Here is a 23,346-nt window from a genome sequence, read left to right on the forward strand (position 1 = left end):
GGCTTAGTTCAACTTCAAACCCAGAAATGACCAGTCAAGTCTGTATTGCATCACATCATTTGGACACTCTTCTGCCTCTCTCTTCTACATTTAGGGTCTCTTGTGATTACATTGGGCTCACCTAAAATAAGGGTAGTCCTTATTTTAAAGTCAGTGGATTAGCAATCTTAATTCCATTTGCAACCTTAATTTCCTTTTGCTTTGCAATATAACACATTCACAGGTTCCAGAGATCTGGACACCATTTTGCTGGGGAGGATGGACGAAGGAGTGCTATTCTGACCACCCCTAGAAACCTAGCCATCACACCTAATATTGTTTCTATGAGAAAATAACAATTATTGAATAATCTGAGCCATTCAATCTATAGCCATCTGTTGAATGGTTACTATTACAAGACACTAAAAGAGTAATCCATAAATAACACACTTTCTGTGTCTCATTGACAATATTGTACAAGGTATTTTCAGATATATTGTAAGCACTGTAAATTGCTAAATGAGGCTTGATACAGTGGCATGAACCAATAGTTTTCTGTATCCTCTGTTACATAGTAGACACTTCTATATTGAGGAAAAATGCTTTTTACTGTAGAAAATACTGGAGATTCAGATATTTATTTCAAGCACATACCTGAACATTAAAATTACTCATTGCTGTGAATGACTAGGAAACAAAAAAAGCAGCAGCCCTGCCTAGCAGGTATCATATTGAGCCTCAAGGTGAAGAACACTTTTGAAATCTTCTGACCATTGCCATCTCACTCATGCTATCAATTAACAAAACAGAGGTGGGGAGGTTAACTTAGCAGTTAGAGCTAATTCTTCCAAGATACATGTTTCTGTTTCTGTAAGATTTTCTTTAAGACATAGTCTTCAGATTTGTTCCACCTCATAGTGTTGAAGTCTAACTTTCCTTAAACAATATTACAATTATCCTTAGAAATGTGTCAGTAGACTTGATTTAACAGAGAAAAACAAAGTGGATCATTAGTTTTGTGTTAGTTAATAACTAACTTTATACCTTTAAGCCTTGAGCACAGTCTCTTGATTTATTATAAATAACCCAGAAACCTTTCATAATTTTCCTAGGCTATGCATTCCTGGATCCCACCCCAAAACATTCTAATTTAATTTATCTGGGTTCCAGCTAGTATATCAGGGTTTAAAAGGTACCTGGTGATATTTATCTAGTATTGAGAACTACTGTTTTAAGGTCAGAGTTAAGAACTACAGAAATAAAGCAAGAACATGAATGATTTGGCTAAAAAAAAGCAATCTGAGTTTACCACCCCAAGAGCTGTATTACAAACTTAAGCACTGTCCACAGCCTGAACAACTGGTATTTTTGTATAGTAAATTATATAGCCACATAGCCAATGTATGTCTGATAGTAAATACCTGATAGTAATCCCCATATATTTAAGTACATAATTATTGAATCAATCAACCTGTCAAGTATCATTACACAGTATTTTGTTCTTCAGTCATCTCAGGATGATTGAAAAGATATTAAGAATTTTAAAACACATTGATTTTTTCACATATTTTGATTCATTTAATGTTTCAGTTAAAAAAAATCTGAATTTTTTTTTTTTTTTTTTTTTTTTTTTTTTTTTTTGCGATGGAGTCTCACTCTGTCACCAGGCTGGAGTGCAGTGGTGTGACCTCAGCTCACTGCAACCTCCACCTCCCGGATTCAAGTGATTCTCCTGCCTCAGCATCCTGAGTAAGCTGAGACTACAGGCACACACCACCACTGCCAGAGCTAATTTTTTTTGTTTTCACTTTTGGTAGAGATGGGGTTTCACCGTGTTGGCCAGGATGGTCTCAATCTCTTGACCTCGTGACCCACCTGCCTTGGCCTCCCAAAATGCTGGGATTACAGAATAGTCTGAATTTTTAAAAAAAATCCATGGCTCAAACAGCGTGTTAATGTTTGTTCCCATTTTTAAGTGTCCAAGATATCAAAGTGAGGTAGGAAATCAGCAGGACTTATTTTCTGAGCGATAATCATGACCCTGCCGATCAAAGCAGAATGCAGTAAAGAAAGAAGCGGAAACTAGCAGATGGCGACAAAAGCAACCTCCAGTTGCCTTCACTGATTAAAGACCACCAGCGCTATTTTTAAACATAACTGTTTAAAAATGCCATGACAACGATCCAGAAGTTACCTTATATGGTTCCAGGAATTTCCCCACCCCTTTCCTAAAAAATTCTGAAAACCAGCCCCTTAATTAGCATACAATTAAGAGTAAGGATAAATATAGCTGGCCAGCAATCTACCCGGACTGCCCCTCTGGACTGCTCTGTTTGGGTACACTGCTGCGGCTGCTGCTGCTCTGGTCTGTTCTGCCTATGGAGCAGCCACTTTGCTGTACACCGCTACTCCGGGCCACTCTGCCTATAAGGAAGCACTGCTCTGTGGGACAGTGATACGGCTGCACACCGCTACTCCCGGGAACTCTGTCTTTGGGTCAGCCCTGCTCTGTCTACGGAGCAGCTATTTTGCTGTATGCTGTTGCTCTAATAAACTTCTTTCACTGCTGGCTGGTGCTTGAATTCTTTCCTGAGTGAAGCCAAGAATCCTCCCAGGCTGAACGCCAATTCGGGATAAACCTGCATCCGCTGGATAACTTGATAATGAATTTTTAAATTAATTTTTTCACTTATTGATCCACTGTAAGTCCAAGATTTCTATAATGTTATAACAGATGCGGTAATAAATAGAAAACTATTTAGTGCTAAAAAATCGGTCGTATTCCTGGATAGAAATCGTTACAGGAAATTATTTGTTTGATTGTTTTGTTTGTTTGGGATGGGATGTCTACCTCTAAATTTTATTTGAATCTTAATATCAAAAAGTGCATATGTCCCCTAAGGGAAAAATATTCTCAAACAATAGTGAGTAAGAAAACAGTTTGATTAGAAGTCTTAGTCCTCCTTTTATCCATAAGGTTGATTTGCCTTTATTCGTTGGATACATGTAATATGGGCCATTCCCTAATCTCCCTTAGATAATTATGGGTACTTTCCTAAGTAACTGTGCACCTGAAAAGGAGAGCTAATTATAATTTTCATGCACTGGCTCGAATAAAACACTGTTCTTGAGTATGCAGACCAAAACTTTTAACAATATTAAAGGCTTAAGGGTGGTAAACAGAATTCAAAGTAAATTAATCTCACAATCAGTTCTGTGTGGTCCAAGCCCCACTCTGAGGATAACTTCATATTTCCTTTATTCATGGTTTGAATCACTATCACAGCGTATTGCAGAATTCCATACTGGCTTCCTGATACATAGAGTAAAGGCTATTACAGTACCAAGTGAAAGCAAAAGCCACTGAGCCTCCCTTTTCCTAACACAGCAATAAGTGACATATTGTAATATATGCATAAGGGTATTGAAGTGATTATTATTACCATTAAATATGATATGTATTAAAATATTTCTTTTTTTTTCTTCTCTTGTACACAGGAGATAATGGTGAGGGTTAGGTATGTGGCTCGCCTATATTTTGTACAATCTCACAAGAGAACCATGACAGAACTAGAGGAAAATAGATGCCACTCAGAGATATCAGACACAAAGAACAGTGATATCATTTTTATGTTTAGCTTTTGGACATGACTTTGGGTTAGCTCCCATTGAGAGGGAAAAGCCCATTTAAGATCGCATCATAGAAAAGAGTTATGTTCAGGGGGGCCATTTTAGAAATCATGTATTTTTAAAAAGAAAGTATGGTATGGGAATTTAGGTAGCTATTGTTTCTCACATGAATACATTTCTTTCTTTGCTTTTCAACAGGCTTGCACCCCTTGGACCACTAAAGTGAGTTACATTCAGTAACAGATTCTTTGTCCTTGAAATTTCAGTATTATCAGTGATGACCAGGGTAAAAGATTGAGATTTAAGTAAGATTTGAGTTATCTAATAGTAAGAAACCAAGTAGAAAAGCCACATGTTACTATTGAGGAGATAACAGGAGAGCCTGTGTCCTTGTCTTTAAAAAAATGCTTTTCTTGAATTTGGTGAGGTACCCCAATGTCCTTCTAATAAAAATCTCCTCTCATTTCTCTCTTATTTTTTACTTCTCTTTTCTTCTCAGTTTCTCAGTCATTTTCTGTTTCCTGCAACCGAAGACCCCTAAGTTACACAGAAATCAGATTTAAAAATACAGACTCAGATGAATGTAAATATTTTGAATTGAATGGAGTGAAAAGTGCTGAGACTCCTACCCATGTTCAGAGATATGAAAGTGGTGGTCAATGAGAAAGAATCTTTAAACAACCACAAGCAGTGACCGGTTGGAACCTGGGCCTCCTGAAGATGAAGTTCAGAGAGCAGGTGGCTGTTGTCATAGAACCGCTTAAATAGAATGAGGAATGGTAGGCCCACCGAGTAGAATGGCTACATCTGACAGGCCTAGTAATGAAATTGGAGACGGGAAAGCCCAGGCCTTATGGGTTTCAAAGCACAGGATGAAATTCAGAATCCTTGTGTGAGTGTACAGAACAGTCCCTTACTACTTGTAGCTATGCTGCGGAGCACACAGAAAACTAATTCCACGGATGCATTTTGCACCTTGCTGAATTATAATATTAGTTGAATTCACAAACTCTCATGAATGTGAAAGCTAAGGCATTAATTAAGAAAGAGTGGACTCGGTATAAAGTCATAATAACACTCTGGCATCCAATTTCCAGAATTTAAAATTATCTCTCTGCCTAAATAGCTGTGGGGTTCTAAATAAGTTACTCAAATTATATGTCTTACTTTTCATGGGGAATACTAACAATATTGTTAGTAGCATTATTTCATGAATAGCTATATTTTAAAGAATAAATTAGATAACCCACACCAAACACTTAACACAGTGCCTAGTACAAAGATAGTACTTGGATGTTAGCTAGTAATTCAAGTAAAATCTTTAATAATTTTCAAATAGATGAAAAAGAATTTGTATTAAGTGTATTTATCAAATGATTACTTACTCTGCTACACAATCTTCATGTTCAAAGAAATTTAATGCATATTTCTTACAATCAGAAATCTTCCAATTATTCTGGGAAGGCCTGAATAAAACTTGCAAAAATTTAAATGATAACATAGGAGAAATAGAAGGTCGAAGTAGTGAGACAAGAACTCAGTCACAAGGTTTTATAAGATTAAGTGCTCAATGGACGCTCTTGGAAAAAGGTGTTATATTTTTCTTAAATATCTTTTTTATCAAATGACTATTTGATCTACTGTATTTGAAGAGTTAAACTCATTTCTACATGTCTTATTTTTCTTATGTTCTTATAGCAAGGATCAGTCAGATCTAAATATTTGTTTCAGAACTGCACACTTTGGGTTTTGACATTTATTTTTTTATTTCCTAAGCCAGAAAGTGAATCTTTGAAAACTGTAAGACAATAATCCAAGTGGAAAATGCTTTGAAAGCTCTTTGTAGTTGGCAATAAGGCTTTATTAATGACAATTGTTCTCACATGATGGATGTACTTGCCATAATACCTATGGGCTTATACTGTGACTGTTAGTATTTCCTTGAGCAATTCCCTAAGTGACCATATATAATTTAATACACCTAGCCTCCCAAAACACATTGTCTTGTGGATTTGTCAGTAGTGTATCTTAATGAGAAAAAATGTCCTCCTTAAATCAAATGTAAATTACTTTAAAAAAAAATCTAACTACAGATAAAATGTACTTTTAAAAATATAATCTTGCAATACATTTGTTAAAATTTTGTTAAATGAATTATGTTTTCCATTGATTTGCACTATTATATTAGAGATGTGTTCCTATGGTAAGAAATTTGACCAAAAGTGAATATGTAACACAACTTAGAAATGCAGAGTATTTTAGATTATATATTCAACAAGAAAACATTTTGCTGAAATAATATGCAAAAACATATCTGTAAAGTTTTCTGCATTCCTGTATATGAATTAGAAAAATAATACCTTAATCACATAGCTATTGTCAGGAGCAATTAAATAAGACTTTAAATGCTATAAATTTCACAATACTGTGCAATATTTTTATCATAATCCCCTTTACAAACAATATGGCTTATCTGTAGTTTGCCTTGCTTGCTAGACAAATGCTCAGATGACCATCTGGTACAAAATGGTGCTCAGAATCATTTACATCTCTCTTTTTCTTCTAAGTTATTTCATTATCTGTTTAGCAATAATTTCACATAAAGATAATAACATCTATTTTGCTTAATTTTCTATTGATATCTAGTTTCCAACAATATTGTAGCTTTCTATTTACTTTTAAAATGTGGTTTGCAACATAGCAAGTGAGTTCCTCTTTCAGTAAAGATCGAGGACAGATAATTTGGGTCATCTCGCCTAAAGTGTGTAATAGCTAAAAAAATACCAATCTGGTTTCAAAGTGGAAAAAGTGACATAAAGATGTTGAGCCGACCCCTTCTCACTTTATTTCTATGGTTCATCTCATCATTCTAATTCAAGTGTAACAGCAGAAGTTGGATTCTCTTCATGCTACAATCATATAAGAGATGTTGCTAAAATGTACACTTGTCATATTCCTTTAAATACACCCAGAAAGGATTTATTCTTTCCATTCTGTCTTCTCCATTCCACTACCATAACTTGAGTTCAGGGGGACTTTTCTCTCCCTGGACCATATATCCCAATAATCTAATATAACTACATATAACACCAATCATTTCACACACTAGATGCTGATCTAATCTTCTGCTCACTAATCTTATATTCTTGAAAACAACTCTAATCGTATTACTGCAAAAATATCAATAGCTCATTACTTAAGCAGTAAAATTTCAAACTCTTAAATCTACAAGTGAAGGTCTACTGTCATTGACCCCTGCTTTTCATCCAGACCCCAATTCTTCCTGACACTCCCATGAAACTGGAGTACTTACTCTTACTTATCAGTACCATTCTAGCACTCTTACCTCCATTTGTTCGCTTGTGCTAGTTCTGGGTATACTGCCGCCGTCTTCCCACACTGATGATCGCACCCAAATAGAAGGTCATTCATTGATTTTTTACTATCAAAACATTTAATTATTCACAAGATAATGGCCCCCACTTCATCCATGCTGCTGCAAATTATAGGATTTCACATTCCATTCTATGTATCCCCTAAATCTGTCAAAACAAAAACAAATAATTTAATGCTCATTTGCTTGATTTATTTCTGTCTTAAATTATTTGGGGTGCTAGTAAAAGAATGAGATTAGATTCAGACAATCTCTAAGCCTCCTAAAGTTCAAAGATTATATTCCAGGCACTCAGAATATCATGACAAAATGTGAATATTTTTGTTGATTAAAGTGGTATATTAAAGCTTGTGTTTGACTAAAAGTGAACCGCTGGATGGATTTTCACAATGTGAACACACCCAAGTAACCAACACCCAAAGAGACAGAATGTCAGTGGCACCCCACAAAACACCTCTAGTAACCCCTTCCAGTTCACCAAGTACATCAGTAGGCAACTGCTATCTTGACTTGTAAAAGCACAAATTAACTGGAATATTTTGGAACATCATGGACGTGGAATTTCTCTCACAGTTTGTACTGTTTTGTGTCTGGCTTGTTGTTGTTGTTGTTGTTTAACATTATGGTTGTGAGATTCATCAAACAAACAAACAAACAAAGGTTGTGTTTGAAAGACATTTGCAAATATTTGTTTTTAAGTTACTGTCAATACTTGAAAAGGTCGCTAGATGTAGATGTTCTTAGCCTTCCAAGGTATCATGATTTCTCAGTTTCCTGCTCTACCTAGCACAGACAGCACCTAATTCTTATTAAACACAATCAGCAAACCGTAGAAGTGTAATAATACTGTTAAAAAATCTCGTTCCCAGCCAGGTGCGGTGGTTCATGCCTGTAATCCCAGCACTTTGGGAGGCTGAGGCAGGTGGATCACCTGAGGTCAGGAGTTCGAGACCAACCTGTCCAACATGACAAAACCCCGTCTCTACTAAAAGTACAAAATAGCCGGGCGTGGTGGTGGGCGCCTGTAATCCCAGTTACTCAGGAGGCTGAGGCAGGAGAATCGCTTGAACCCGGGAGGTGGAGGTTGCAGTGAGCCGAGATCGTGCCACTGCACTCCAGCCTGGGCAAAAAGAGTGAGACTGCATCTCAAAACAAACAAACAAACAAACAAAACAAAACAAAACAAAACAAAACAAAAAACCAGCTAGTTCCCATTTAATAACTCTCTAAAAAGTCTAGATCCCTTAAATTAAATTATCCTGTTTAGGCACAGTGGTAAATATTTAGCAAACTACAAAATATTTAGAAAACATTATAGAAAATGTTGCTTCAGAAAATAGTCCACACATCTTTGAGAAGCTAGACTTTTTTAGGTTTAATATAATGACTTCAGACATCCCAAAAGATGTAGTCAGAACTTATAAACTGATAAGCACAGTTGTTTTGAACTGAAGGTTTTTCTTATTTATAACTTCTCAATTACAGTTCAAAAACTAAGGGAAAGTGGCTGTTTATATTCAATTTTCTGAACAGTTTAAATTTGGATTAAACTTTGATAGTTTAAAGATCAATTTTTTTAAAACTTTGACAATACTTGATGGATCCCAAAAGAGAGGAGATTTGAATCATTAAAATAGGTTCCACAGGCAAGAAAAATGAACTGAAATCAATATAACATTTCCAAATGAATTTCCATCATTTTCACAGCTGTTCAGAAGACAGAAGATAGATCTTTACCCTTTATTCATTTATTCATTCAGCCAACAAATATTATTGAACATATACTGTGTGTGCCAAGCGCTGTTTGGAACAATGTGCCCCAGCAGTGAACAAGTAGGCAAAAATCCCTGCCTCATGGAGCGTACATTCTAGCAAAAGAAGAAAGATACAATTAATAAATAAATTATACACTAACTTAAAAGGCAATATGTACTATAGGAAAGAGAAAAAAAGATATCTGGGTGATAATGGTGACATGATTTAAAATAAGATAACCAGGGAAGGCCTAACGGATGCTGTGGTTCTTGAGCAGAGCAGGCTCACTCTTCCTATCTGCCAGGCACCCCTGGAAACGATAGGGTAGCCAAGAAAGGAGCTGCCAGTTTCAGGTAGGTGTTTCTCCTTGGCTTGGAAAACTCTGCTCTGTAGGGGGTGGGACTCAGCAAGATGGGAAGTAGAACTGGCACTGCTAAAAGAACAGACACAGGGCAGAGGTCCATTCATTTCCCACATTTAGAAGTAGTGCTGGGGAACGGACATGAAGAAGATGAGGGAGATAGATAGGGGCACATCTCAGGGAAAACATCCCGAGGTGAGGGCACTACAAAGGCTCTGAGACCAAAAGTGCCTGGCAAATTTGAAGAAGCTAGAGTTGAGGCAGAGTCATCTGGTGGCAAATGGTGGGAGATGCGGTCAGCATGTAATAAGGGACAGAACAGCGGGATTCTGCAAAGGCTTTTAAGGACTGGCTTCTCATCTAAGTGAAGTAGGGTGGGAGTCGTTGCTACAGGATTTTGAGCAAAGGAATGACGTGATCAATTTTGTGTTTTAAAGAATCATGATAAATATCAAAGTACTAAAGTAAAGCTTAGTAAACATCTTTAAGTAAATATTTTAATTTACTTGCATTCTCATTCAGGGTGTCATCTCTTTACATCAATTGTTACTTGCATAAATAGTTCTGTGGTCCTGGAGAAAAGAAGAGGCTTTTGTTTTACTTGCAGGTAGATGCATGGTTTTGGAAAAGGCCCTGCATCTCTCTGCAGTTTTTTCCCCTTATCTGTAAAATTAACCTATTAGGCCAAATGGTCAAATATTATATCTTACTTTGTGAAAAAGGTACTGAAAATGTGCACTACGAAGTTTCTTGAATTATTCTGATTTTCAAAACTTAGTTTAAACATTTTCCATCTAATTTTAGGCTTTAAGCAACTTTGAAAATCAATGATTTCATTCTGGCAAAAGTTTAGGAGTTCGTTCTGATATTAATAAAATTGTTGTGCTACTCAAAATAGAGCTTTTTGGTTGCCTATTGCAGATGGGAATATTTTCCTGTGTTTTCTCTGTGTACTATAAATAAAGTTCATTATTAAACTCAGAAACATTTATTGGGAGAAAACTGCATACTTCATTTAAAATAAGAATGGTATACAGCACATATTACTTTTCTATTAAAAATGGATTAATTGAAAGTATCTGAATGCTGATAATTTCAATATTCCTGAGATATTGTTGTTTATAAGCATCTTAAAGCAGAATGTAACTTTGTGATCATATAGCAACTAATAAAAGAAAATTTACATAGACTTTAGCATTTGATCAATCCTAGAAATTATTCTTGGAAACATCCAAGTGACTTTCTTAACCGGAGTGAATTTTTAAAATAAGATTAATGTAATAGTTTAGCATACTTATGAGTCACATCATTGGCACAGTCAGTGCGGTCTGGATATAAATGTAACCTAGATGTTAAGAGCATTTTCTACATCTTGGAATAAACTTTTTGGGAGAATGTATTTTTTTCTTTTCTCATCCGAGTGCCCACTCCAAGTCCTCACAGTCAGCTCTGTTTGACCACCACTTTTAAGCACATAACTGCTCAGTAACTCACACATGAATAGCAACTTCAGAAGAGAGCCCTATTCATTGAACAAGTTGGTGAATAAAATTTGGGGAAAATTAAGTCTCTCAAGTGCTGATCAACATTTCCCTTGGCATCCTATTAGTCTCACGCTGTAACTGCCTGACAATAAGACTGTGCAATTATCTTACAATTACAGCTCCAAGATTTTAACCTGAATGGGTTTGTTGGGTCCCACTTTCATTATTTTTGCCATATGTTATACTAATGAATGTTTTGTTGTATTCTTTCTTAGCCAAGTCTTTCTCCTGAGACTAGGAAGTCAACACAGTAATATCTAATCTACTGCATAATGAGAAAGATATATTAATCATTTGATAGTTTCTTTTCTTGCTTTCTTTTTTTCCTTTTTCATGACTGACTGGCTATTAGACCTTTCCTGTTGAAGTTAATTAGATGGGAATTTTTAGAAAATAAAATAGAAGAAAAGGGGAAGAAAATCTTAAGAGGAGGAAGAAAAGTAAGTAGAGAAAGAGGGAAAAAGAAAGAAGAAATATGAGAGACAAAAATTACAATACAAGAAAAACTGTGGTTAAAAAGAAAACAACTCTCTGATTTGCTTCCCACTTCATTTGTCAGGCTAACTAGGGCCTAAAACCTTTAAATTTTACCACAAGAAACATATTACCACTCATTTTTAGAGTAAAAATGGACAAAATTAGAAAGTTATATTTTTATTCATTTATTCCTGTCTCAAATCATATTCTTTATTAGAATTCCAAAATTTTGAATTAGAGCTCACACCTCGAACCATAAAATTAGTGAATATATTCAGGTTTCTTAGTTTTGTGTTTAACAGTGTACTTACTTCATCCTGAAAATCTTGAGTATCTGTTTCTATACCAAATTTCATTCATTTATTCACTCACTCATATTTACGTATTCAGGCACTTAACCTATCAGAAATGTTGCTTATTTTACACTGTATTCATATAGGAAATCAGGGATTTGTTTGATTTAACATCAAATTATGAAAATTTGTTTCTGGTCAAATATTTACAGCATGGGGGAAAGTTTATTCTGAGAGCTTCTTCAGAATAAAAGATAGAATAAATGATAAATACCATTCTGTTTCTAGACAGAAACAGAAATAAGAAAAAAAAGTCACCCTACAAAGAAGCTTCTTTGATAGTCTGATTTCCTCAAACCAACTAAATCATATGTTTAATATTTAAAATGTCCCAGAAATAGTTCTTACACCTATCAAAACATACTTCAGCATAAAAAATGTAAATAGATCAGTGGAAACAGAGCCTAGTATACGTAAAAACTCAATATGCAATAAGGCAAACATAACAATTTAATGAGAAAAGAATTGACTATTTTAGACGTGCTATTGGAAAAACTCACCATGTACTGAGAAAACAAAAGTCAGCTTAGATTTTCATCTCTGTCTTTACAAAAAGAAAGTCTAGTTGAAGAATGAGTTTGGATTGGGGGAGGAAATAACAAAGATAAACATATTATAGCTTGTGGAAAACTAGATGTGAATGTATCAGGATGAAAAATAGTATTTCCAAAAACAAGGAAAAAATAAGAAAAAAAAACATTTACTATCTAAAACTTTAAGATATCAGCATGCAAATTAAAATGTAAAATGACAAATATATTCACAATATACACGGCTGAATGTTTAATAACCTTACTATATAATGAAATTTTATAAATAACTCAGAAGAGTATGTGTACCTCAGTAAGGAAAAAAGGAGGTAAAGAAAAACAAGGCACCAAAATCAAAAGAAAAATGTATTATTAAATAAATTCTTGTGTATTTTAATTATATTAAAAGATTTATATTTGAGAATGGTCAAAGCAATATAAAAGTAAAACATTCCTTTTTTTCTAACTTCATGGGCTATGGTGAAATAATGGTACATCTCTACAATGGAAATGCTTCCATAAATATCATAGCTTACACAAGTAATTCCATGCAAAGGGGAAAATTTGAGTGAAAAAACAGAATCAAACTACATAGAGTATTTTTTTTCTAATTCTTCATAGATAGGTAAGTAGATAGATGGTAAATAAATAAGGGCTGGAATGAAATACATTTGACCCTGGAACAATAAGGATTTGAACTGTGCGGGTCCACTCATATGCAGATTTTTTTCAACAGAACCAAAATAAAAAATACAGTATTAGCAGGATGTGAAACTTGCATATACTGAGGCCCAACTTTTCTATACACAGGTTCCACTGGGCAAATTGGGGTACTTGAGTATGTATGGATTTATGTATATATGGAGGTCCTGGAACCAATCCCCAGTGAGGGAAGACCTTACATAGCAATGTAAACAGTGATGATGTGTTGATGATGACATTATGGCTGGTTTCTATGTTTAAAATTTAAATTTATTTATTTATTTTATTTATTTATTTTTAAGACAGAGTTTCGCTCCTGTTGCCCAGGCTGGAGGGCAATGGCACGATCTTGGCTCACCATAACCTCCGCCTCCTGGGTTCAAGCAATTTTCCCACCTCAGCCTCCCGAGTAGCTGGGATTACAGGCATGCGCCACCATGACCGGCTAATTTTGTACTTTTACTAGAGATGGGGTTTCTCCATGTTGGTCAGGCTGGTCTCGAACTCCCGACGTTAGGTGATTCGACTGCCTCGGCTTACAGGCGTGAGCCACTCCACCCGGCCTAAAATTTAAATTTCTTAATTTAACTTTTTACTTATTAATTTATAGTTTTCTATACTTAAAACAAGGATGTTACAGTTATAATAAAGAACCGATAAATATTTTTAATAAAAATGCATCATCCTCCAGCTGTCCTTTTCTGCCTTCACATGCCAGAAGGACTTTACAAAATCAACCAACATGAAATGTGAAGATTTGGAAATGAGTGCATTTGACCCTGAGATAGCCTGCTTCTTTTCTCAGACCACACTCAGGCCACACTTTCCTTCTACTTCACCATCAATACTCACCTTCACAATTTGTGGGCATGTCTGGCTTCTGAACTAGACCCCAAGATCCTTCAAGAGCGTGAAACTCTCTGCTTCTACCCTTATTCAGCTATCCCCACCTCCCTCTATCATAATTCTCAGTCATTACAGCAGTCAGAAGGCCTCTTAAAATTTGTATCAGATTATGTCACTCCTCTGCTCAAAAGCCTCTGATGGTGTCTTTTCAATGAGAGTAAAATCATCTTCTTACAATAGCTTACCACGCTGTTTGGCCCACCATTATTCACTCTCCACTTTCACAACTTCCTCTACTCTCTCCTTTGCTCTCTTTACTGCAAGTGTTCTAGTATCTTTCTTGATCTTCAACCTTTCCTAGGATGGTTGCACCACAGGGCCTTAGCAGAGGCTATTCTCTCTGCCTGAAACTCTTACTGAAATCACCCCGTTTACAATCACACCCCTGTAGTCCTCACAATCCCTTTTACTCTGGTTTACTTTTGTCACTAGCACTTATCACCTAATAAACTTTAAAGTTTAGTTATATATTGTGTTTTTGTTTGACTTTCCTACCAGTATGTAAATTCAGTGAGGCTTGGGATTTTTATTTCTTCTCTCTGTTATTATCTCCTGTGCCTAAAATAGTGCTTGGCTTGTAGTATTTGTTGACAAAATAAAAGTCTATAGTACTGGCCCCTAAAATAGGAGGAAACACACATATAAATATATATTTAGTAAATGTTTTTTACCAAAAATTTAAAAATCACTTTATATAAATTATTTATCTTTATCAACTTCAAGTTGTTTCTTGCTTCTCCCACCTCCAAAATATTTATTAAAAGGGGGTTGAGGGAAATGGGACAGATAAACTTCTACATTCAACAGTGTAATACCAAATTTTATTTTTAATAATGTTGTTTCCTCAGTTGAAGTACAAAATTTAGGGGATAAAAAGTAAGATTTATTTTTTTACCATTACATTAGAATTTTTTTTGGTAGAACACAATCAGAGATCTCTTATCTCATCAAAACTTGTTACATGTTTTTGTCTTTTGCTTTAATTTATAGAATGGATATATACAATGCCGATATTTTCTCAATAATTTGTTTCCAGGGAAATGTTTCTCTCCTGCCCAAGATATTGGTGTTAAATTAGAAAAGTTGGATGATAAATGAGAGTAGCAGAGTTGAAAGCTGGTTGTTTAATTAGGAATAGATAATCTCATGCAATGAGAAAAGACTAATCCAGTAAGATTTGTAAATTTCTCTGTAAATCAGAGTAAATAACTCACATACGATATTAACTCATTTACTTACAATGCTCAGAATGAATGTTAATATGGTATGTGAGTTATTTACTCTAGGTCCTACAATAGGGACAGAATACAGAAGTGCACCCAGGAATTATCTAATATGTAGCCCCTTGAGCACTGTTGTGCCCCCCAGCCTAGTGCTGTGAGGGGCAGTGAGTTGCATTTAGAGACACTTGGGACTCCTAGGCACCGGTGGAGTCCTCCTCATACAGTAGCAGCATTGGCCGTCAACTTTCAGGAAGTCTCCATAAAGTACTGCAGGTTGGCTGAATGAGTGGAGCAACTTCAAAGGGAGTCTCAGTGATCCTCTTTCTCAATCTTAAAGCTGGTCAGTTCCATCAGTTTTTATGGCTGCATAGTATTCCATGGTGTATATGTGCCACATTTTCTTAATCCAGTCTATCATTGTTGGACATTTGGGTTGGTTCCAAGTCTTTGCTATTGTGAATGAGTTCATGTCCTTTGTAGGGACATGGATGAAATTGGAAATCATCATTCTCAGTAAACTATTGCAAGGACAAAAAACCAGACACCGCATGTTCTCACTCATAGGTGGGAATTGAACAGTGAGAACACATGGACTCAGGAAGGGGAACATCACACTCTGGGGACTGTTGTGGGGTGGGGGAGGGGGGAGGGATAGCATTAGGAGATATACTTAATGCTAAATGAGGAGTTAATGGGTGCAGCACACCAGCATGGCACATGTATACATATGTAACTAACCTGCACATTGTACACATGTACCCTAAAACTTAAAGTATAATAATAATAAAATAAAATAAAGAAAAAAAACTTTATAATAAACATTTCAGCATAAGTTTCAAAAAAAAAAAAAGAAAAAAAGCTGGTCAGTTCCTAAAGGTTGGCTTAGTTCATCAGCCCTGTTTTTAATCTATTTTGAAAAAGTTTCAAATTAATTTAAAGCTTAATGTGGCATATAGTATAAATATGCTACCCATTCAAAATCCTAAAAGCCAACTAACCAAGATAAGGGTCTTGTCTAGTTTCCAGAAGTTTAACAGGACAAATTCTCCAAGATTTGGCAAATGATGAGTACAATTATATGCCCCAATTTACATCATAGGTTCACATTCCTAGCTACTCTCTTCCTCCAGAATGAGGCTTTAACATGATTGCCACACAAACTTATGTAATACTGGGAAGATTGAACTACAAAGAGATTGACCTTTATTTACACCTGAGAGGGTTCTCCTGACACCTTTAGCTTATTCTTGTTCTTAGAAGGGGAGGGTCCAATTTCAACATAGCTACAACTTACATCTTATCCTAGCAAAAATTTACTGAAAAAAGTATGTATGTTTTCTGGTCATAAAATAGACTATTTTGTGAAAATAGTCTGCCTGATGAATTGTGCTATCACCACTAAATGACAGACAAAATCAACAGATTATTCATCTTATGCTTTGGTATAATTATTTAATCAACTTAAAATTGCACAAAGCTATCCTAGCCTACAAACAGTGGACAATTAAAAAAAAAAGCATTGTAAGAATAAGATATTTAAAATGCATTCATGGAGCAATCCCTAAGTTTAGCTTGAAGGAGTTTATTTTACCTCAGTAAATTTCTACCTAGTAATCAATTGTCCTCAGAAATGCCATATTAGCTCACTATTAAATCTAAAAAAGAAATCTTCAAAATCAGCAGTGAATTTTTCTTTCTTAACATAAAACATTTGAAATGACCTGTTTCTCTGTTTTTGCCACAGGCAAAAAATGTGACCTATTAGTCTCTTAAAAAAAAAAAAAAGCCACAACCCCCAACAAAACAGAAAGCTGAACATCTGGAGAAAATCTAGTACCCTAAGATTAATTATACAATGTAGTAGCAGGTGGTGCTAAGAACTATTAAGCTGATTTAATAAAAAGGGCAAATATCTCCAATTCCATTTCTTCCAATAAATTCCTACAAGCAGGTGCAACAGCACAGCCGACTTAGTTTTCTCCTGTTAAGTAAAAAAGAGCTTTCGTTATTTTTTTATTTTTAGAATCTCTGGGCCATTACTGTAATAAAATATCACTGTACACTATGTTTTATTTTTGTCATTGAAAGGAAATATAAATAATGCATAATCAAAGTATCTAAATTTCTGAAACAACTGTTGATATGCTGACAGATTATGTGGATGAAAATAAATCAGTCTAAATATAAAGCTACTTTTCTTTTCATTAAAAGGGGTTAATGTTTTGAAGCTAAATCCAAATAATAAAAATATCTTAAGAAAACAGCCTTTTAAAATGAAAGAAAATCCTTGTTCTCAGAGCATGTATACATTTTATTTCATTAATGTCACTTAAACTTCTCAGGTCTCAATTTTCTCATTTCTGAAGTAAAAATAGACAATTTGATCACTCCATATTTTAATAATGGCCTAATTCTAAGATTTTTGGGTAATTTTCCTTTTTAAAAAATGAATGTCCATCTTTTCCATCTTCCATTCCAAGATGGCCAAATAATACAAGATTAAGACAGGATATGGAATCTGAATTCAGCTAGATTGACACCTCAGTAAGTGGAGTTAAGTTTTAATTGCTGGCAATCATTGAAAACACTAAGGGTAATAGAGTCAGAAATACTGCATGATTACTTAAATGTTGTGACTACTGTCATGGTTAGTACTGAGTGTCAACTTGATTGGATTGAAGGATGCAAAGTATTGATCCTGGGCACGTCAGTGAGGGTGTTGCCAAAGGAGATTAACATTTGAGAAAGTGGGCTGGGAAAGGCAGATCCACCCTTAATCTGGGTGGGCACCATCTAATCAGCTGCCAGCACAGCTAGAATATAAAGTAGGCAGAAAAAGGTGAAAAGACTAGACTGGCCTAGACTCCCAGCCTATATCTTTCTCCTGTGCTGGATGCTTCCTGGCCTCAAATACTGGACTCAAAGTTTTTCTGTTTGGGGAGTCGGACTGGCTCTCCTTGCTCCTCAGCTTGCAGATGGCCCATTGTGGGACCTTGTGACCATGTGAGTTAATACTTACTAAACTCCCCTTTATGTATATCATATATATATAATTATATATATGTATAATGAGTTGTGTCTCTAGAGAACCCTGACTAATACAGATTTTGGTACCAGGAGTGGTTCCAGAGGAACAGAATATTAAGGATGAAGGTCTTTCATTGGTACCAGGGTTTCTGGAGTTGGCTGCTTAATATGATTAGACTTCAAAAATGCTAAGGAATCTACTTATAAAAGGATGGAGCAACTAATAGTCCTTGATGTGAACTGTTTAGAGAGTTATGCAAAATAAATGCATGAGATACTCCTGATACACTGCTCAAGAGAGGTGAGGAGTTTAGTGACTCTACGCGTACTACCTTTTACCATATGTGGTGAACCAAGGACATAATGAAGCTGATTAAGTTCAGTGGACAAAGTGATGAAATAAAATAATGAACTCAGGGATTCTAACTCCTGCTACAGAAGCAGATATTGAGCCTCAAATCTGCTAAGATTGCCCTGAGTGGGAGTCTTATCCGTGGAAAAACAGACACAAGCTCTTATCATGTGAGTGGCTGACCTGCAATGAAAGAGGCATGCACAACCTCACCAGGTGTCTACTGTTAAAATGAGGATATTGATTGGAAAAGAATGGCACTTTGCAATTTGGAATGGGGACATGAGGGAGGACTCTGATAAAGCTGGGGGTCACTGAGTTTCTAAACTCTGATGAACCTTTTTTGTCAGAAGAAACAATTTCCCCACCTCTCCAGTAGAGGTAACATCCCCTCCCTGACCCATGCTGCCATCAGCCTTTCCACCTTTGTCTGAGGAGATAAACCCTGCACTGCCTGAGACAACAGTGACGGCATCCCCTGAGGTAGTTGCCAGACACGATAATGTTGATTCTCCTAAGGAGCCACCGCCAACACCCTTGTTTGCTTCTAGACCTATAACTAGACTAACGTCCTGGTGGGCCCCTAGAGGTGAGGTTGAGACTGTGACCCATGAGGAAGTGTGCTACACTCTAAAAGAACTGCTTGAGTTTTCCAATTTATATAAGCAGAAATCTGAAGAACAGGCATGGGAATTGATATTAAGGATGTGTAATAATGGTTGAAGGAACATAGAGGTGGATCAGGCTGAATTTATTGATTGGGCCCACTAAGTAGGGGCTCTGCATTTAATATTGCACCTTGAGGAGTTAAAAATGGTTCTAAGAGTTTATTTGCTTGGTTAGCTGAAATATGGATTAAAAGATGGCCCTGGCTGGGCATGGTGGCTCACACCTGTAATCCCAGCACTTTGGGAGGCCGAGGTGGGTGGATCACAAGGTCAGAAGTTTGAGACCAGCCTGGACAACATTGTGAAACCCTGTCTCTACTAAAAATACAAAAAAACAGCTGGGTGTGGTCGTGGGCACCTGTAATTCCAGCTACTTGGGAGGTTGAGGTAGGAGAATTGCTTAAACTCTGGAGATAGAGGTTGCAGTGAGCCAAGATGTGCCATTGCACTCCAGCCTGGCTGACAAGAGTGAAACTTTGCCTTAAAAAAAAAAAAGATGGCCCACTGTGAGTGAGCTGGAAATGCCTGATCTCCCTTGGTTTAATGTAGAGGAAGGGATCCAAAGGCTTGGGTGATTGGGATGGTGGAGTGGGTTAGTCACTTGAGACCTACTCATAACAGCTAGGGGGGGGTCCAAAAGATATACCCGTGACCAATGCCTTGTGAAATAGATTTGTGAAGGCAGCACCTGCATCTTTGAAGAGCCCTGTAATTGCTCTTCTCTGTATGTCAGATCTAACAGTGGAAACCACAGTCACTCAACTACAAAATTTAAATATAATGGGAATAATTGGATCCTAAGGTGGCAGGGGCCAAGTCGTGGCACTCAACCATCAAAGGCAAGGTTAGCACAGCTACCGTAATAGACAGCAGAGGCAAAGCAGCAATCAGAATGGTCTGACTTGCAGAGAGCTCTGGCATTGGCTAATTAATAAGAGTGTTCCTATAAGTGAAATTGATGGGAAGCTTATGCAAGCAGAAAACTGCTAGATCGAATGGACAAAAGGCTAATTTGAATTATAAAAACAGAGAATCACGGCCCCTCAATCAATTTTCAGACTTGAGTCAGTTACAGACCCAGAACCCCTTGAATGAAGGGGAGGCCGGGTCCCCTTGAGGAAAGAGACCTCTACATTACCAACAATTTATGCAGTGACTCTCCCATCCTTCCACAAGGAGACCTCCAACCTTTTACCAGGGTAACTGTGCATTGTGGAACGGGAAATGACCAGATATTTCAGGGACCACTGGACACTGGTTCTGAGCTGACGTTGATTCCAGGGGACCCAAAACGTCATTGTGCTCCTCTAGTTACAGTAGGGGCTTATGGAGGTCAGATAATTAACGGATTTTTAGCTCAAGTCTGACTTACAGTGAGTCCAGTTGGTCCCCGGATTCATCCTGTCATTTTCCCAGTGTCAGAATGCATAATTGGCATAGACATACTTAGCAGTTGGCAGTACCCCCAAATAGGCTCTCTGACTGGTAGGGTGAGGGCTACTATGGTGGGAAAGGCCAAATGGAAGCCATTAGAGCTGCCTATATCTAGAACAATAGTAAATCAAAAACAATATCACATCCCTGGAGGGGTTGTGGATATTAGTGTCATCATCAAGGACTTGAAATATGCAAGGGTGATGATTTCCACCACATCCCCATTCAACTCTCCCATGTGGCCTGTGCAGAAAACAGATGGATCTTGGAGAATGATGGTGGATTATCCTAAGCTTAACCAAGTGGTGACTCCAATTGTAGCTGCTGAACCAGATGTGGTTTCATTGCTTGAGCAATTTAACACATCTCCACACACACATATATATATATGTGTGTGTGTATATATATATATATATATATATATATATGTTATATTAGAGTTCTCTAGAGAGACAGAATTAATAGAGAGACAGATATATATATATATATACACACACATATATATGTGTGTTTATTAAGTCACACCGTTCTCTAGAGAGACAGAACTATACACATATATATGTGTGTACATATACATATACAATATATAATCTGTCTCTCTATAAGTTCTGTCTCTCGAGAGAACCCTGACTAATATAACTACCTATATTGCTTTAAAATTTTAGCACTTATAAACTGACATGTATAAAATGACATTTTTCATTAAGTTTTTAATCGATGCCAGTCATAGAATACTTACGGGCAATACCAATAGAAGTCTGTGATAACTAATCTATTTTGCAGACCTCACACATTAATGCGGAAAATTTTGGTGAATCATGAAGTCTGAATTTTAATTTTTTAATCTATATCTTAATATACGTTTTTTTAAATTATACTTTAAGTTTTAGGGTACATGTGCACAACGTGCAGGTTTGTTACATATGTATACATGTGCCATGTTGGTGTGCTGCACCCATTAACTCGTCATTTAACATTAGGTATATCTCCTAATGCTATCCATCCCCCCTCCCCCGACCCCACAACAGGTCCCACTGTGTGATGTTCCTCTTCCTGTGTCCATGTGATCTCATTGTTCAATTCCCACCTATGAGTGAGAACATGCGGTGTCTGGTTTTTTGTCCTTGTGATAGTTTGCTGAGAATGATGGTTTCCAGCTTCATCCATGTCCCTACAAAGGACACGAACTCATCATTCTTTATGGCTGCATAGTATTCCATGGTGTATATGTGCCACATTTTCTTAATCCAGTCTATCATTATTGGACATTTGGCTTGGTTCCAAGTCTTTGCTATTGTGAATAGTGCCACAATAAACATACGTGTGCATGTGTCTTTATAGCAGCATGATTTAGAATCCTTTGGGTATATACCCAGTAATGGGATGGCTGGGTCAGATGGTATTTCTAGTTCTAGATCCCTGAGGAATCGCCACACTGACTTCCACAATGGTTGAACTAGTTTACAGTCCCACAAACAGTGTAAAAGTGTTTCTATTTCTCCACATCCTCTCCAGCAACTGTTGTTTCCTGACTTTTTAATGATCACCATTCCAACTGGTGTGAGATGGTATCTGATTGTGGTTTTGATTTGCATTTCTCTGACGGCCAGTGATGATGAGCATTTTTTCACGTGTCTTTTGGCTGCATAAATGTCTTCTTTTGAGAAGTGTCTGTTCATATCCTTTGCCCACTTGTTGATGGGGTTGTTTGTCTTTTTCTTGTAAATTTGTTTGAGTTTATTGTAGATTCTGGATATTAGCCCTTTGTCAGATGAGTAGATTGTAAAAATTTTCTCCCATCCTGTAGGTTGCCTTTTCACTCTGATGGTAGTTTCTTTTGCTTTGCAGAAGCTCTTTAGTTTAATTTGATCTCATTTGTCAATTTCGGCTTCTGTTGCCATTGCTTTTGATGTTTTGTACATGAAGTCCTTGCCCATGCCTATGTCCTGAATGGTAATGCCTAGGTTTTCTTCTAGGGTTTTTATGGTTTTCGGTCTAACGTTTAAGTCTTTAATCCATCTTGAATTAATTTTTGTATAAGGTGTAAGGAAGGCATCCAGTTTCAGCTTTCTACATATGGCTAGCCAGTTTTCCCAGCACCATTTATTAAATAGGGAATCCTTTCCCCATTGCTTGTTTTTGTCAGGTTTGTTAAAGATCAGATAGCTGTAGATATGCGGCATTATTTCTGAAGGCCATGTTCTGTTCCATTGATCTATATCTCTGTTTTGGTACCAGTACCATGCTGCTTTGGTTACTGTAGCCTTGTAGCATAGTTTGAAGTCAGGTAGTGTGATGCCTCCAGCTTTGTTCTTTTGGCTTAGGATTGACTTGGCAATGTGGCCTCTTTTTTGGTTCCATATGAACTTTAAAGTAGTTTTTTCCAATTCTGTGAAGAAAGTCATTGGTAGCTTGATGGGGATGGCATTGAATCTATAAATTACCTTGGGCAGTATGGCCATTTTCATGATATTGATTCTTCCTACCCATGAGCATGGAATGTTCTTCCATTTGTTTGTATCCTCTTTTATTTTGTTGAGCAGTGGTTTGTAATTCTCCTTGAAGAGGTCCTTCACATCCCTTGTAAGTTGGATTCCTAAGTATTTTATTCTCTTTGAAGCAATTGTGAATGGGAGTTCACTCATGATTTGGCTCTCTGTTTGTCTGTTATTGGTGTATAAGAATGCTTGTGATTTTTGTACATTGATTTTGTATCCTGAGACTTTGCTGAAGTGGTTTATCAGCTTAAGGAGATTTTGGGCTGAGACGATGGGATTTTCTAGATTTACAATCATGCCATCTGCAAACAGGGACAATTTGACTTCCTCTTTTCCTAATTGAATACCCTTTATTTCCTCCTCCTGCCTGATTGCCCTGGTCAAAACTTCCAACACTATGTTGAATAGGAGTGGTGAGAGAGGGCATCCCTGTCTTGTAGCAGTTTTCAAAGGGAATGCTTCCAGTTTTTGCCCATTCAGTATGATATTGGCTGTGGGTTTGTCATAGATAGT

General features: G+C 36.6%; 2 long non-coding RNA genes across 3 annotated transcripts in view; one reads left to right on the forward strand and one right to left on the reverse strand.

The window, feature by feature from the left end:
• Window positions 1–23,346, reverse strand: part of LOC129397456 (uncharacterized) — a 596,722-nt gene that overhangs the window by 147,947 nt on the left and 425,429 nt on the right. For both annotated transcript variants that reach the window (XR_010111464.1, XR_008624903.2), the window contains exon 3: window positions 6,956–7,151. This is a non-coding gene — a long non-coding RNA (uncharacterized LOC129397456). The remainder of the gene's footprint in view (window positions 1–6,955; window positions 7,152–23,346) is intronic.
• Window positions 2,308–5,724, forward strand: LOC130541364 (uncharacterized). Its single transcript, XR_008955409.1, has 3 exons — window positions 2,308–2,681; window positions 3,808–3,831; window positions 4,109–5,724. It is a non-coding gene; the product is annotated as an uncharacterized LOC130541364 (long non-coding RNA).

The sequence above is a fragment of the Pan paniscus genome, chromosome 2, assembly GCF_029289425.2.
Source record: "Pan paniscus chromosome 2, NHGRI_mPanPan1-v2.0_pri, whole genome shotgun sequence".
Classification (NCBI taxonomy): Eukaryota; Metazoa; Chordata; class Mammalia; order Primates; family Hominidae; genus Pan; species Pan paniscus.